Below are 10,067 nucleotides of genomic sequence, written 5' to 3'. Positions count from 1 at the left end.
CCAGAGACCACATGTAGAATTGGCTATCCATTGGTCCCCCACAAATGTTCAGCAGTTCCTGACTCTAGTAGATACAGGAACAGAGTGTACCCTCCTGTATAGAAACCCTGACAAGTGCCCAGGGCCTGAGGCCTCTATTGATGGTTATGAGAGACATAGTGTAAAGGTGAAGGCTGTGCAGCTCTCTCTGGGCATCGGGTGTTTGTCCCCCTGTGAGTATACTGTTTATGTGTCCCCTATTCCTGAGTATATCCTGGGTATTGATGTGCTCCAGGGATAGTGACTAAATACCACTGTGAGAGAGTTTCGTCTGAGGGTGCAAGTGGTAAAAGCCATTCTATGCTGAGCATCTTCCACCCCTTGTTCAGTTGCCGCCCCCATGATGGGTACCGGTGGCAAAGCTATATCGGTTACCCAGTGGACATGAGGAAATTATGGCAACTATAGGGGAGTTGGAAAAGGTAGGGACAATTAGGGCCACTCACAGTCCCTTTAACTCCCCCATGTGGCCAATGAGGAAGCCAGATGGCATATGGAGAACGACAGTAGATTACTGGGAGCTGAATAAGGTCATTCCCACAATTCATGCAGTGGGTCTTTCTGTGGTGGACTCGATCAACCGATTAACTAATGAGCTTGGATCTTACCATTTGTAGCTGATTTAGCAGATGCCTTTTTCTCTATTGATATTGCTCCAGAGAGTCAAGATCAGTTTGCCTTCACATGGGAAGGCTGACAGTGGACCTTTACAATACTCCCTCAAGGGTACTTGCACAGCCTATCTGTCATGGGTTTGTGGCAGAGGACCTGGCTAAGTGGCCATGGCCTGCAGAAGTGCACCTCTTCCATTATACTGATGACATTTTGCTAACCAGTGATTCTCTTACAGAGTTAGAGAAGGCAATGACTCAAGTGCTATCCCATTGGAAGTCATGTGGCTGGGAAGTCAATGAAGCCAAGCTGCAAGGACCTGGATTATCTGTAAAATTCTTGGAGGTTGTCTGGTCAGGTAAGACAAGTCATCCCTTATGTGATGATAGATAAAACTCGGGTGTATCCTACCCCTACTACTGCAAAACAGCTCCAGACATTTTGGGGTCTGCTGGGGTAAAGGAGAAAGTTTGTGCCTCATCTTGCTCAAGTTGTTTGCCCCTTGTTCACTTTGGTGAAAAAGGGGGTAGGCTGGGACTGAACTCTGACCTGGAACAAATATTCCAAGGAGCAGAGAGCATCATTAAATGTGCTCAGGTCTTGCATGCTCTGGATCCTGCTAGACCCTGCATGCTAGATGTGCAGATGACACAAGAAGGCTTTGGGTGGGGTCTGTGGCAGTGATCAGAATGGCTATGTCAAACCTTTGGTTTCTGGTCCCAATTATGAAAAAGAGCAGAGGTACAGTATTCCCTGATTGAAAAGCAACCAGCTGCAGTATATGCTGCCCTGCTGGCCACGGAGGCTATAACAGGAGCTGCCCCTGTGACATAATGAGCACTTACTCCATTGCAGGGTGAGTCAGAGACTGCATGGCCAAGCCTCACAGTCAGAATGCTCAGATGCCCACATTGGCTAAGTGGGGGGCTTATCTGCAACAAAGGAGTACTCTGTCGACTAGCTCCCTATGGGTTGAGTTGCAGGAAGTGTTCAGCCCTGTTACCTACAAAGATGAAAAATCTACTGCTCCTGTCCCTATAGAAGAAATGGAAGCAAGCCCCTTCCATGAAGGGGAGGTACCTATTCTCTCAGATGCATGGTACACTGATGGGTCCAGCAGGGGCAAGCCTGCCATGTGGACTGTGGTGGCAATCCAACCATACACAGACACTATCTGATTTGACAGTGGCATGGGAGAGAATCACCAATGAATGGACCTCTGAGCTGTGTGGCTTGTGGCTGCAATGGAGCATCACTCTTGACTATTTGCACAGATAATTGGGCAGTGTACTGGGAGCTAACATTATGGATCTTTACCTGGCATGCAAATAAATGGGTAGTTATGGATAAACCATTATAGGGACAGGCTTTGTGGCAAGATCTGTGGGAATCAGGCCACCAGAAACAAATCACTGTATATCATGTGATCAGGCATGCACCCCTTGCTTCCCTTGGGAATGATGAGGCTGATACTCTAGCAAAGGTGCGGCTGGAAACAATGCCTCCCAGCATGTCAAGAATAGAAGTCACCCAGTGGCTACATCACCTCTTACATGCTGGGCAGAAGACCATGTGGTATACTATACAAATTTGGGGGTTATCTGTCACCTTAGCAGAAGTACAGGAAGCTTGTGAGACCTGTGTTGTCTGCTTGCAAGAACACCCCCAGAGGCCTATGGGAACTATGGGGCAGTCGGTATGGGGACAAGTACCACTGACCCAATGGCAGATTGACATAATTGGGCCCCTACCTAGTTCAGAGGAGTATAAATATGCCATCACGTGTGTGTACATGGCCACTGGACTATTAGCAGCATACCCTGCATGCCACCTGGATCAGGGAGAGGTAATCACTGCGCTGGAGCATTTATGTGCTGCTTATGGGTGACCCTGATCATTGCAAGTGATCAGGGGATGCATTTTACAGGAGCCTTGGTACAACAATGGGCCTGACACCTGCAGATTGGCTGGAAGTTCCATGTGGCCTATCACCCCTAAGCTGCTAGAATGACGGAATGGTACAATGGTCTCTTAAAGGGCCTGCGAGCCATGGCTGCCATCCCTAGCTGGGGGGCTGGACAAAACACTTATGGACTGTCCTGTGAACTCTAAATGAGAAGGTTCGATAGGGCCCAGCTTTGGTGGAAGCACTGCTCCACCTCTCTGCAGCTCCAATTCAGCTGCATGTATAGACTAAGGATATTTGCTGAAACCAGACATGGGAAAACAGAGGAATATTCTCTTGCCCACCACTGAGGGCCTGGAGCAAGGGCAAACAGCCACTTGGACGTGACCTTGGAAAATAAAAGCCCCCCACATGTGTTGGGTGCCTCTTGTTGCTGCTTGAGGAAAAGGGGTGAACAGAAACTTGCAAATGGTCCCCTGGGTGATTGTGACATGGCTCCCAATCTTAAATGTGACATACCCAGGACAGTAGACCATGGAATGCTTCTTTGTGGCCCCTTTGTGATATCCCTATGGCCCACTATGAGTTCTTCATTGTTGTAAATAGATGCTGAACCCTGGTTAAGGCACAAGGGTATGATATTCACACCAAGGGAGGCCCCTTCTTCCAACCACTGATTTAACAGTTGACCAGAAACTTGCTCATATATTGCCTGAGGGTCATGATTTGCCATCGTTAGTTCCAATAATTGCTCTTTTTCCCTTAGGGTGCAAAGTAACACCTTAGTGGACTGGGTACATACCTATGCCTCAGTGGCTTAACCAATAAGCATGGTGGATCTGTACTGAAATCCTCTTTAGCACAGCTGCTGGCCTCCCATGGCACATCTCTCTGGCTTCCATCGCAAATTGGATTTGGTTATACCAGTGGGACAGTGCACATCCCTTAGTGAATATGACCTGGACTGACATCTATGTTGGGGCAAAGTAGTGGTATGACTGGCCAGGCCGTTGGTTGGCTACTTCATATGGGATCGTTCAGGGTGGCTCACAGCTGAGACCATGGAATTGGCTAGACCAGCTCCCCTTTGTACTGAGAACCTTAAAGGACAAGCCTAAGAGGCCAGGACTCCAACAGGTCTGTGTCAGACTCAGACTCTAAAGCATTCCTGGGAGGTACAAAATGATGTGCAGGCTGCAGTTCCTACTGGGGCCTACCCAGAGTTCCCTCTGGGTGTGTAGGTCACATGGGTGGCCTAACTTGCCCTAACATTGGACTGCCCATTGTACCTGGGGATGCCCTATTTGCCTGCTTGAGTGCAGAAAACTCTTGCAATCCGGCCAACCATTTGGGAAGCATTAAAAGCACACCACCAGGTAAAATGTAATCCCTGGTGGTATTGCCCATTACCTATTTTTTCTCCTCAAGCTGCTTCTATAGTCACTGAGACTGATAATTGCTTTGGCTTTGCACACTGCTCGTGTGTTGAATGCAACACATGATTCCTTAAGCCTCTTAAATGAGGAAGTGAATCAATTTAAAAAAGTAGCCTTAAAAATTGTATGGCCTTAGATATATGCTCACTGCATCACAAGGTGGGGTGTGTGCCCTAGTAGGGGTTGAATGCTGTGTGTACATTCCAGATGTCCACCACAATGTTAGCCAAGTTCTATGGGCATTAGCTTCTCAGACCCATGCTATAGAACACCCTACAGGAATGGTGGGCATCCGTAACCACTGAATGGTGGTGGGTCCTTGCTATCTTGGGCGGCAGCACTTGGGTTCTGATTGCAGGCTGTTGTAGTTTGTTCTGCTGTTGCAGCATTTGGGTGCAGGGCTCTGCTTTCCTCATCAAGGGATCATACCATCGTGTAGACTATGGTGAGGAACCCTGAAGGGGTGAATTGTAGGAAAAATGGAGTCAGGCAGCTCCCTCACCCAGATATCCAAGCAGCTAAGATAAGCAGTATTCAATAAGCAGTATTCCTATGCCATTGAGAATGGGCCCACATGCACAGTATCATGCTTTGTTATATAATATTTTGGCATCCTGCCCGTATTGTGTGCATTTAGTATATAAGGGAGTTGGGACTAAATACCTTATATTTAGTATATAAGGGACTTTCCGCTGTGTGACATACAGCTTGCAACATGTGTGGATTGGTCCACCCTTGAATAAATCATGTCAGGCATGCCTATAACTCCACGAATTTTATTCTGTCTGCCTGAATCCCATGTGAACCTGCCCGGCCTTGAAAGGCTGCAAGACAAGGTAACATCTCATTGTTGCTTTGATATTAATTTCCCTGATTATAATGGGGTGCTGAGCTAGAGGTCCCCCAAATGAAGAAAAACGCCACAGTTATCTCTTAGGGGATGGGGGAAGCAGAGTATGGCCATTGAAAGTTACTTTGCATAGCTAAAGAACTTGGCAAATATTTTAGTAATGTTAAAACCTGTGCCTGACACACTCCAAGCCAGGGAGATGGGCATGACTCTAACCTGTGATGTGATGTAGCTGGAAGGGCTTGCTACACCTGCTGTACATGCAAGAGAGCAGGAAGGCAGTTAGTTCTACATCACGGGGCCATGCTTGCCCAGACTAACAATGGCAGCCAAGAAAGGCAGAATAAACCAGACTACTGGCAGATGTAGCCCAGTGTTGGAGAAGCCAGAGATGGGATTACAGAGGAAGATCTGTGCCAGGATTTAAACTCAGGCACAGCAGCCATGAGGGAGCCTGGACCATGTGGGAAGACTAGGAGACCCATGGAAGGCTCTTTCTCTCATGGTCTTGGACACACAGTTTGAAAGGACGCAGAAGGATCACCCCCAGACCACCATGAAGATGAGGTTTTGGATTGAGAGTAGGAACCTGGCTAGCCAAACAGATGACTGGAAGAAGAATACAGACAGAAATCTGCCCAGCTAAGTTACAGACTTCTATTTCTTTTCCTGAGAGACGGTGCCTCTGACTGGCCTGGTTTAGCAAGGGGGAAGGGCAGGACTGGGTGTTTTTTTTTGTTTCTAAAGCCAATGGAATTTAAAGGAAGAATTCCACCATTATTCTAAACCTGTATAACTTTTGAATAAATAATTCCCTTCCTTTTTATAATACTCTGGTGGTTGGGAGTCACGGTTCTTATTGGTGGCAGGCAATAGAACCCAGGGGTTCTGTTAAATGATGATTGGAGACACTGAACATCTTTTCATCTGATTGATGACTATTTGTATATCTTCTTTGGAGAAATGTCTATTCAAAACCTTTACTCATTTTTATATTTTAAAATATTTATTTAAAAAAAATATTTATTTTTTCATGGGCTGCGAACCAAAGTGTCAGAGGTTCGATTCCCAGTCAGGGTACATGCCTAGGTTGCAGGCCATGACCCTCAGCAACCGCACATTGATGTTTCTCTCTCTCTCTCCCTCCCTTCCCTCTCTAAAAAAAGTAAATAAAATCTTTAAAAAATATTTATTTTCAGAGAAAGGGGAAGGGAAGGAGAATGAGAGGGAGAGAAACATCAGTATGTGGTTGCCTCTCATGCACCCTCTACTGAGGATCTGGTCCGCAACCCAGGCATGTGCCCTGACTGGGAATTGAACCAGCAACCCTTCTGTTCATAGGCCTGCATTCAATTCACTGAGCTACACCAGCCAGGGCCCTTTGCTCATTTTTAAAACAATTTGTTTTTTTATACTGATTTGTAGGAACTCATTGTACATTCTAGGTATTAATCTCTTATTTTATATATGGTTTGCAAATATTTTCTATTTCATGATTTGCCTTTGTACTGTTTTTAATTAAATCATTTTTATCGTTATTCTATTAAAGTGTCCCAATTTTTTCCCCTTTGCCCTCCTCTACCCATCCCATGCCCCACTTCCACAATCAATTCCCACACTGTTGTCTACGTCTGTGGGTCATTCATCCATTATCCTCCTCCCCTCTGGTCACTTTCAATTTGTTTCATGTTTCCATGCCTGTGTTTCTGTTTTGTTCATTGCTTTATTTTGTTCATTAGACTCCTCTTATAGGTGAGATCAATGTTGGCAACAATGTGGTGAAAAGGGAACACTCATGCACTGTTGGTGGGCTTGTGAAATGATGCAGCCACTGTGGAAAATATTAAGAAGGTTCCTCAAAATATTAAAATTATAACTACTTCATGATGTATTTATCCAAAGAAATAAAAAATATGCACCCCTATATTAATTACAGTGTTATTTACAATAGCCAAGATATGGAAGCAAACTGTGTCTATCAATATACTACTATATAAGGAAGATGTAGGTCAAGTACACAATGGAGTATTACTTGGCCATAAAGAGAATGAAATCTTACCATTTGCAACAACATGGATGAAACTAGAGGGTATTACGCTAAGTGGAGTAAGTCAGAGAAAGACAAATACCATATAACAGGGGTGTCAAACTCATTTTCACTGGGGGCCACATCAGCCTTGCAGTTGCCCTCAAAGGGCCAAAATAATTTTAGAACAGTATAAATGTAACTACTCCTTAACTGTTAAGGAGTTGAAATTACATTCAGCCCTTTGAAGGCAACCACAAGGCTGATGTGGCCCCCAGTGAAAATAAGTTTGACACCCTTGCCATATAATCTCACTTATATGTGGAATCTTAAAAACAAGTGAACAAAACAGAAATAGATTCATTGATAACAGAGAACAAATTGATGTTTGCCAGATGGGTTGGAGGTTGGGGATTAAGTGAAAAAAATGAAGGGATTAAGGACAAATTGGCAGTTATGAAATAGGGGGATGTGAAGTATAGCACGGGAAATATAGTAAAAAATATTATCATCACTATGTATGGTCCCAGGTGGGTACTAGATTTACTACAGGAATCACTTTGTAAAATTATATAAATGTTAACCACTATTCTATATACCTGAAACTAATATTGAGTATCAACTGTAATTGAAAAAAGTTTAATTTTTAGAGAAAAAACCCCTAAGCACCTCCCAAATGCCCCACCTCCTAATACCATTACTTTGGGGGTTAGGATTTCAACATATAAATCTGGGGGAATACACACACAGTATAACACTATTGCCATTTGGTTGTTTTTTGTTTGCCTTTTTTTCTTCTCTTTTCCACTTGCTGCCTTTCTTTATGTTTTATTGATTTGTTGTGTGTGTTCACATGCTTTGATTTTTGCCCTCATTTTCTTTTGTTTTATCTTCTATGGGTGTTTATCTTGTGGCTACTGTGGGGCTTACCAGACATCTCACAGTCATAATCTATTTCATGCCAGTAGCAGCTTCAATCATGTAGGAAACTCTACATCTCTCCACCCCTTTATGTTGATTCACAAATTACTTCCTTATATATTATCCATTAAAGTTGTCTTTAGTTTTTTTTCTTTTAAATTTTATACCAAATTAAAACTGATTTACACAACATTATAGCACTACAGGATCCTGTATTTGCCTGTTTACCAGGGAGCTTTTTATTTCTGCATGCTTTCATGTTGCTAAAATTTTTTTCAATTAAAAGGACTCCTTTAACTTTTCTTGTAAGGCACATCTAGTGGTGATGAATTTCTTCAGCTTTTGTTCATCTGGAAATTTCTTTTACTTCTTCATTTGTGAATTATGGTTTTGCTGGATAGCATTAATTTCCAGGTATTTTTTTTCTCTTAGCAATTTGAATGTATTATTCCACTCCCTTCTAGCCTCTAAGGCAGGGGTGTTCAAACTGTGGCCTAGCCTGCATGTGGCCCAGGGTAGCTATAAATGCAGCCCAACACAAAATCATAAATTTACCTAAAACATTGAGATTATTTTGTGATTACATGTTGCAGTGTCACGTAAAATAAATGGACATATGCTCTTCTTCTTCCAGTGTGGCCCAGATATGCCAAAAGGTCACAGACACCCCTGCTATAAGGTTTTTGCTGACTATCTTAATGGGAGCTCACCTGTATGTGATAAATCACTCTTTTACTACTTTAAGATCCTCTTTGTCTTTCACTTTAGGCAATTTTTTTATTATAAGGTGTTTTGAGTGTGAGGCTGTGCAAATTCATTCTACTTGGAATCCTTTGAGCTTCTCAAATTTGGATGTCCATTTCCTTTCTCAGATTAAGGATGTTTTTAAAAAGCCCTTATTTTTTCCAATAAGTTGTGCTTTTTCTTCCCCTTTTCCTTCTGGGACTGTCATAATGCATAAATTGGTACATTTTATGCTGTTTTATAGGTTCCTTAGGCTTTCTTCATTTTTCTTTATTCCTTTGACTTGATAATTTCAATAGTCAGAATTGTTGATTCTTTCTTGTTTGCTTAAATCTGTTAATCCCCCCAATGAATTTGAAAATTATTATTGTATTTTCTTACTTTATTAATTTTTCCCCATAACCATTTAGTCCCCTCATAGCCCCCTCCCCCCAGCCAGTTATTGCATTCTTTGGCTTAAGACTTTCTGTATGGTATTTTTATAGTTTCTCTTTGTTGATATTTTGTTTATGCATTATTGTCCTAATTTCACTTAATTGTGCTCCCTTGTAAATCACTGTGCTTCTTTAAGACAATTAAATTCTTTGTAATGTTATTCACAGATCTCCATTTCCTTGGGATTCATTTCTGGAGTTATTTTGTTCCTTTAATTGAGCTGTTTCTGTCTTTCCTTCTGCCTTGTGATTGTTTTGCTTCACCAATCAGCCTAGTTAGATTCTGGGGTTCCCTGAAGCTCTTTGCAGAATGCAATTTCTCTGGGCCCATGTATATTTCTCAATTAGAGAGGTCTGAAGATTTATCAGAAGCTCATAATCTCTTGCTCCCTGTGCAGTCTGTGACACTGCTAGTTCTCCAGTGCTGCAGCAGCAAGGTGCTACTCTCTTGTTCTCAGTGATTTCCAGGCACGCAAAATATGCCAGGTTCCCCATCCTCAAGTCAGATGAGACAGACATCAGTACTTTGACCAAAGCTCTGAAAAGCTGAAATGTTGGACCCACATTTTATCCTTCTCTTTCCCTGATGTTGGAGCTCCAAGTGGGTGCCTTCCCCTGACTGTGCAGAGCTGTGCTGGCCTGCGGCACAGCAGGCTCTCTAGGGCTGTAGGAAGACATTCCCAATCTCCCTTGCTTTCAGTGGCCCTCAGATATCTAATATATGTCAATTTTGTGAGCGTTGATTCAAGTCAGTGAAGCTTCAAGTCAGTGAAGACATGAACTAGTATCTCCCCAGCAGCCTCCTAAAAAGCTGGAATATTAATGCACACCCCACTCTTTGTTCCCTGCCACCTCAAGCCATAAGCTGGTGGTTTTTGCCTAATCATGTCCATTTGTCTGCTTAGGGGAGGGGCAATTCTGAGTAAAATGAAACAACTGTTCTTACCCACTCCAATGGAGCTGTTTTCTACTCTGTGCTCTCCTGTGGTAGTACAACTTTTTAACTGGTTTCTGGACTTCTCATAAAGGTATTTTGGTCAACATATTTTTTTAATTTTTAAAATATTTATTGATTTTAGGGTGAGAAACAAACATTTTG

Source organism: Phyllostomus discolor, chromosome 9 (genome assembly GCF_004126475.2).
Source record: "Phyllostomus discolor isolate MPI-MPIP mPhyDis1 chromosome 9, mPhyDis1.pri.v3, whole genome shotgun sequence".
Taxonomy (NCBI): domain Eukaryota; kingdom Metazoa; phylum Chordata; class Mammalia; order Chiroptera; family Phyllostomidae; genus Phyllostomus; species Phyllostomus discolor.
Note: the sequence above shows the minus strand (reverse complement) of the source record.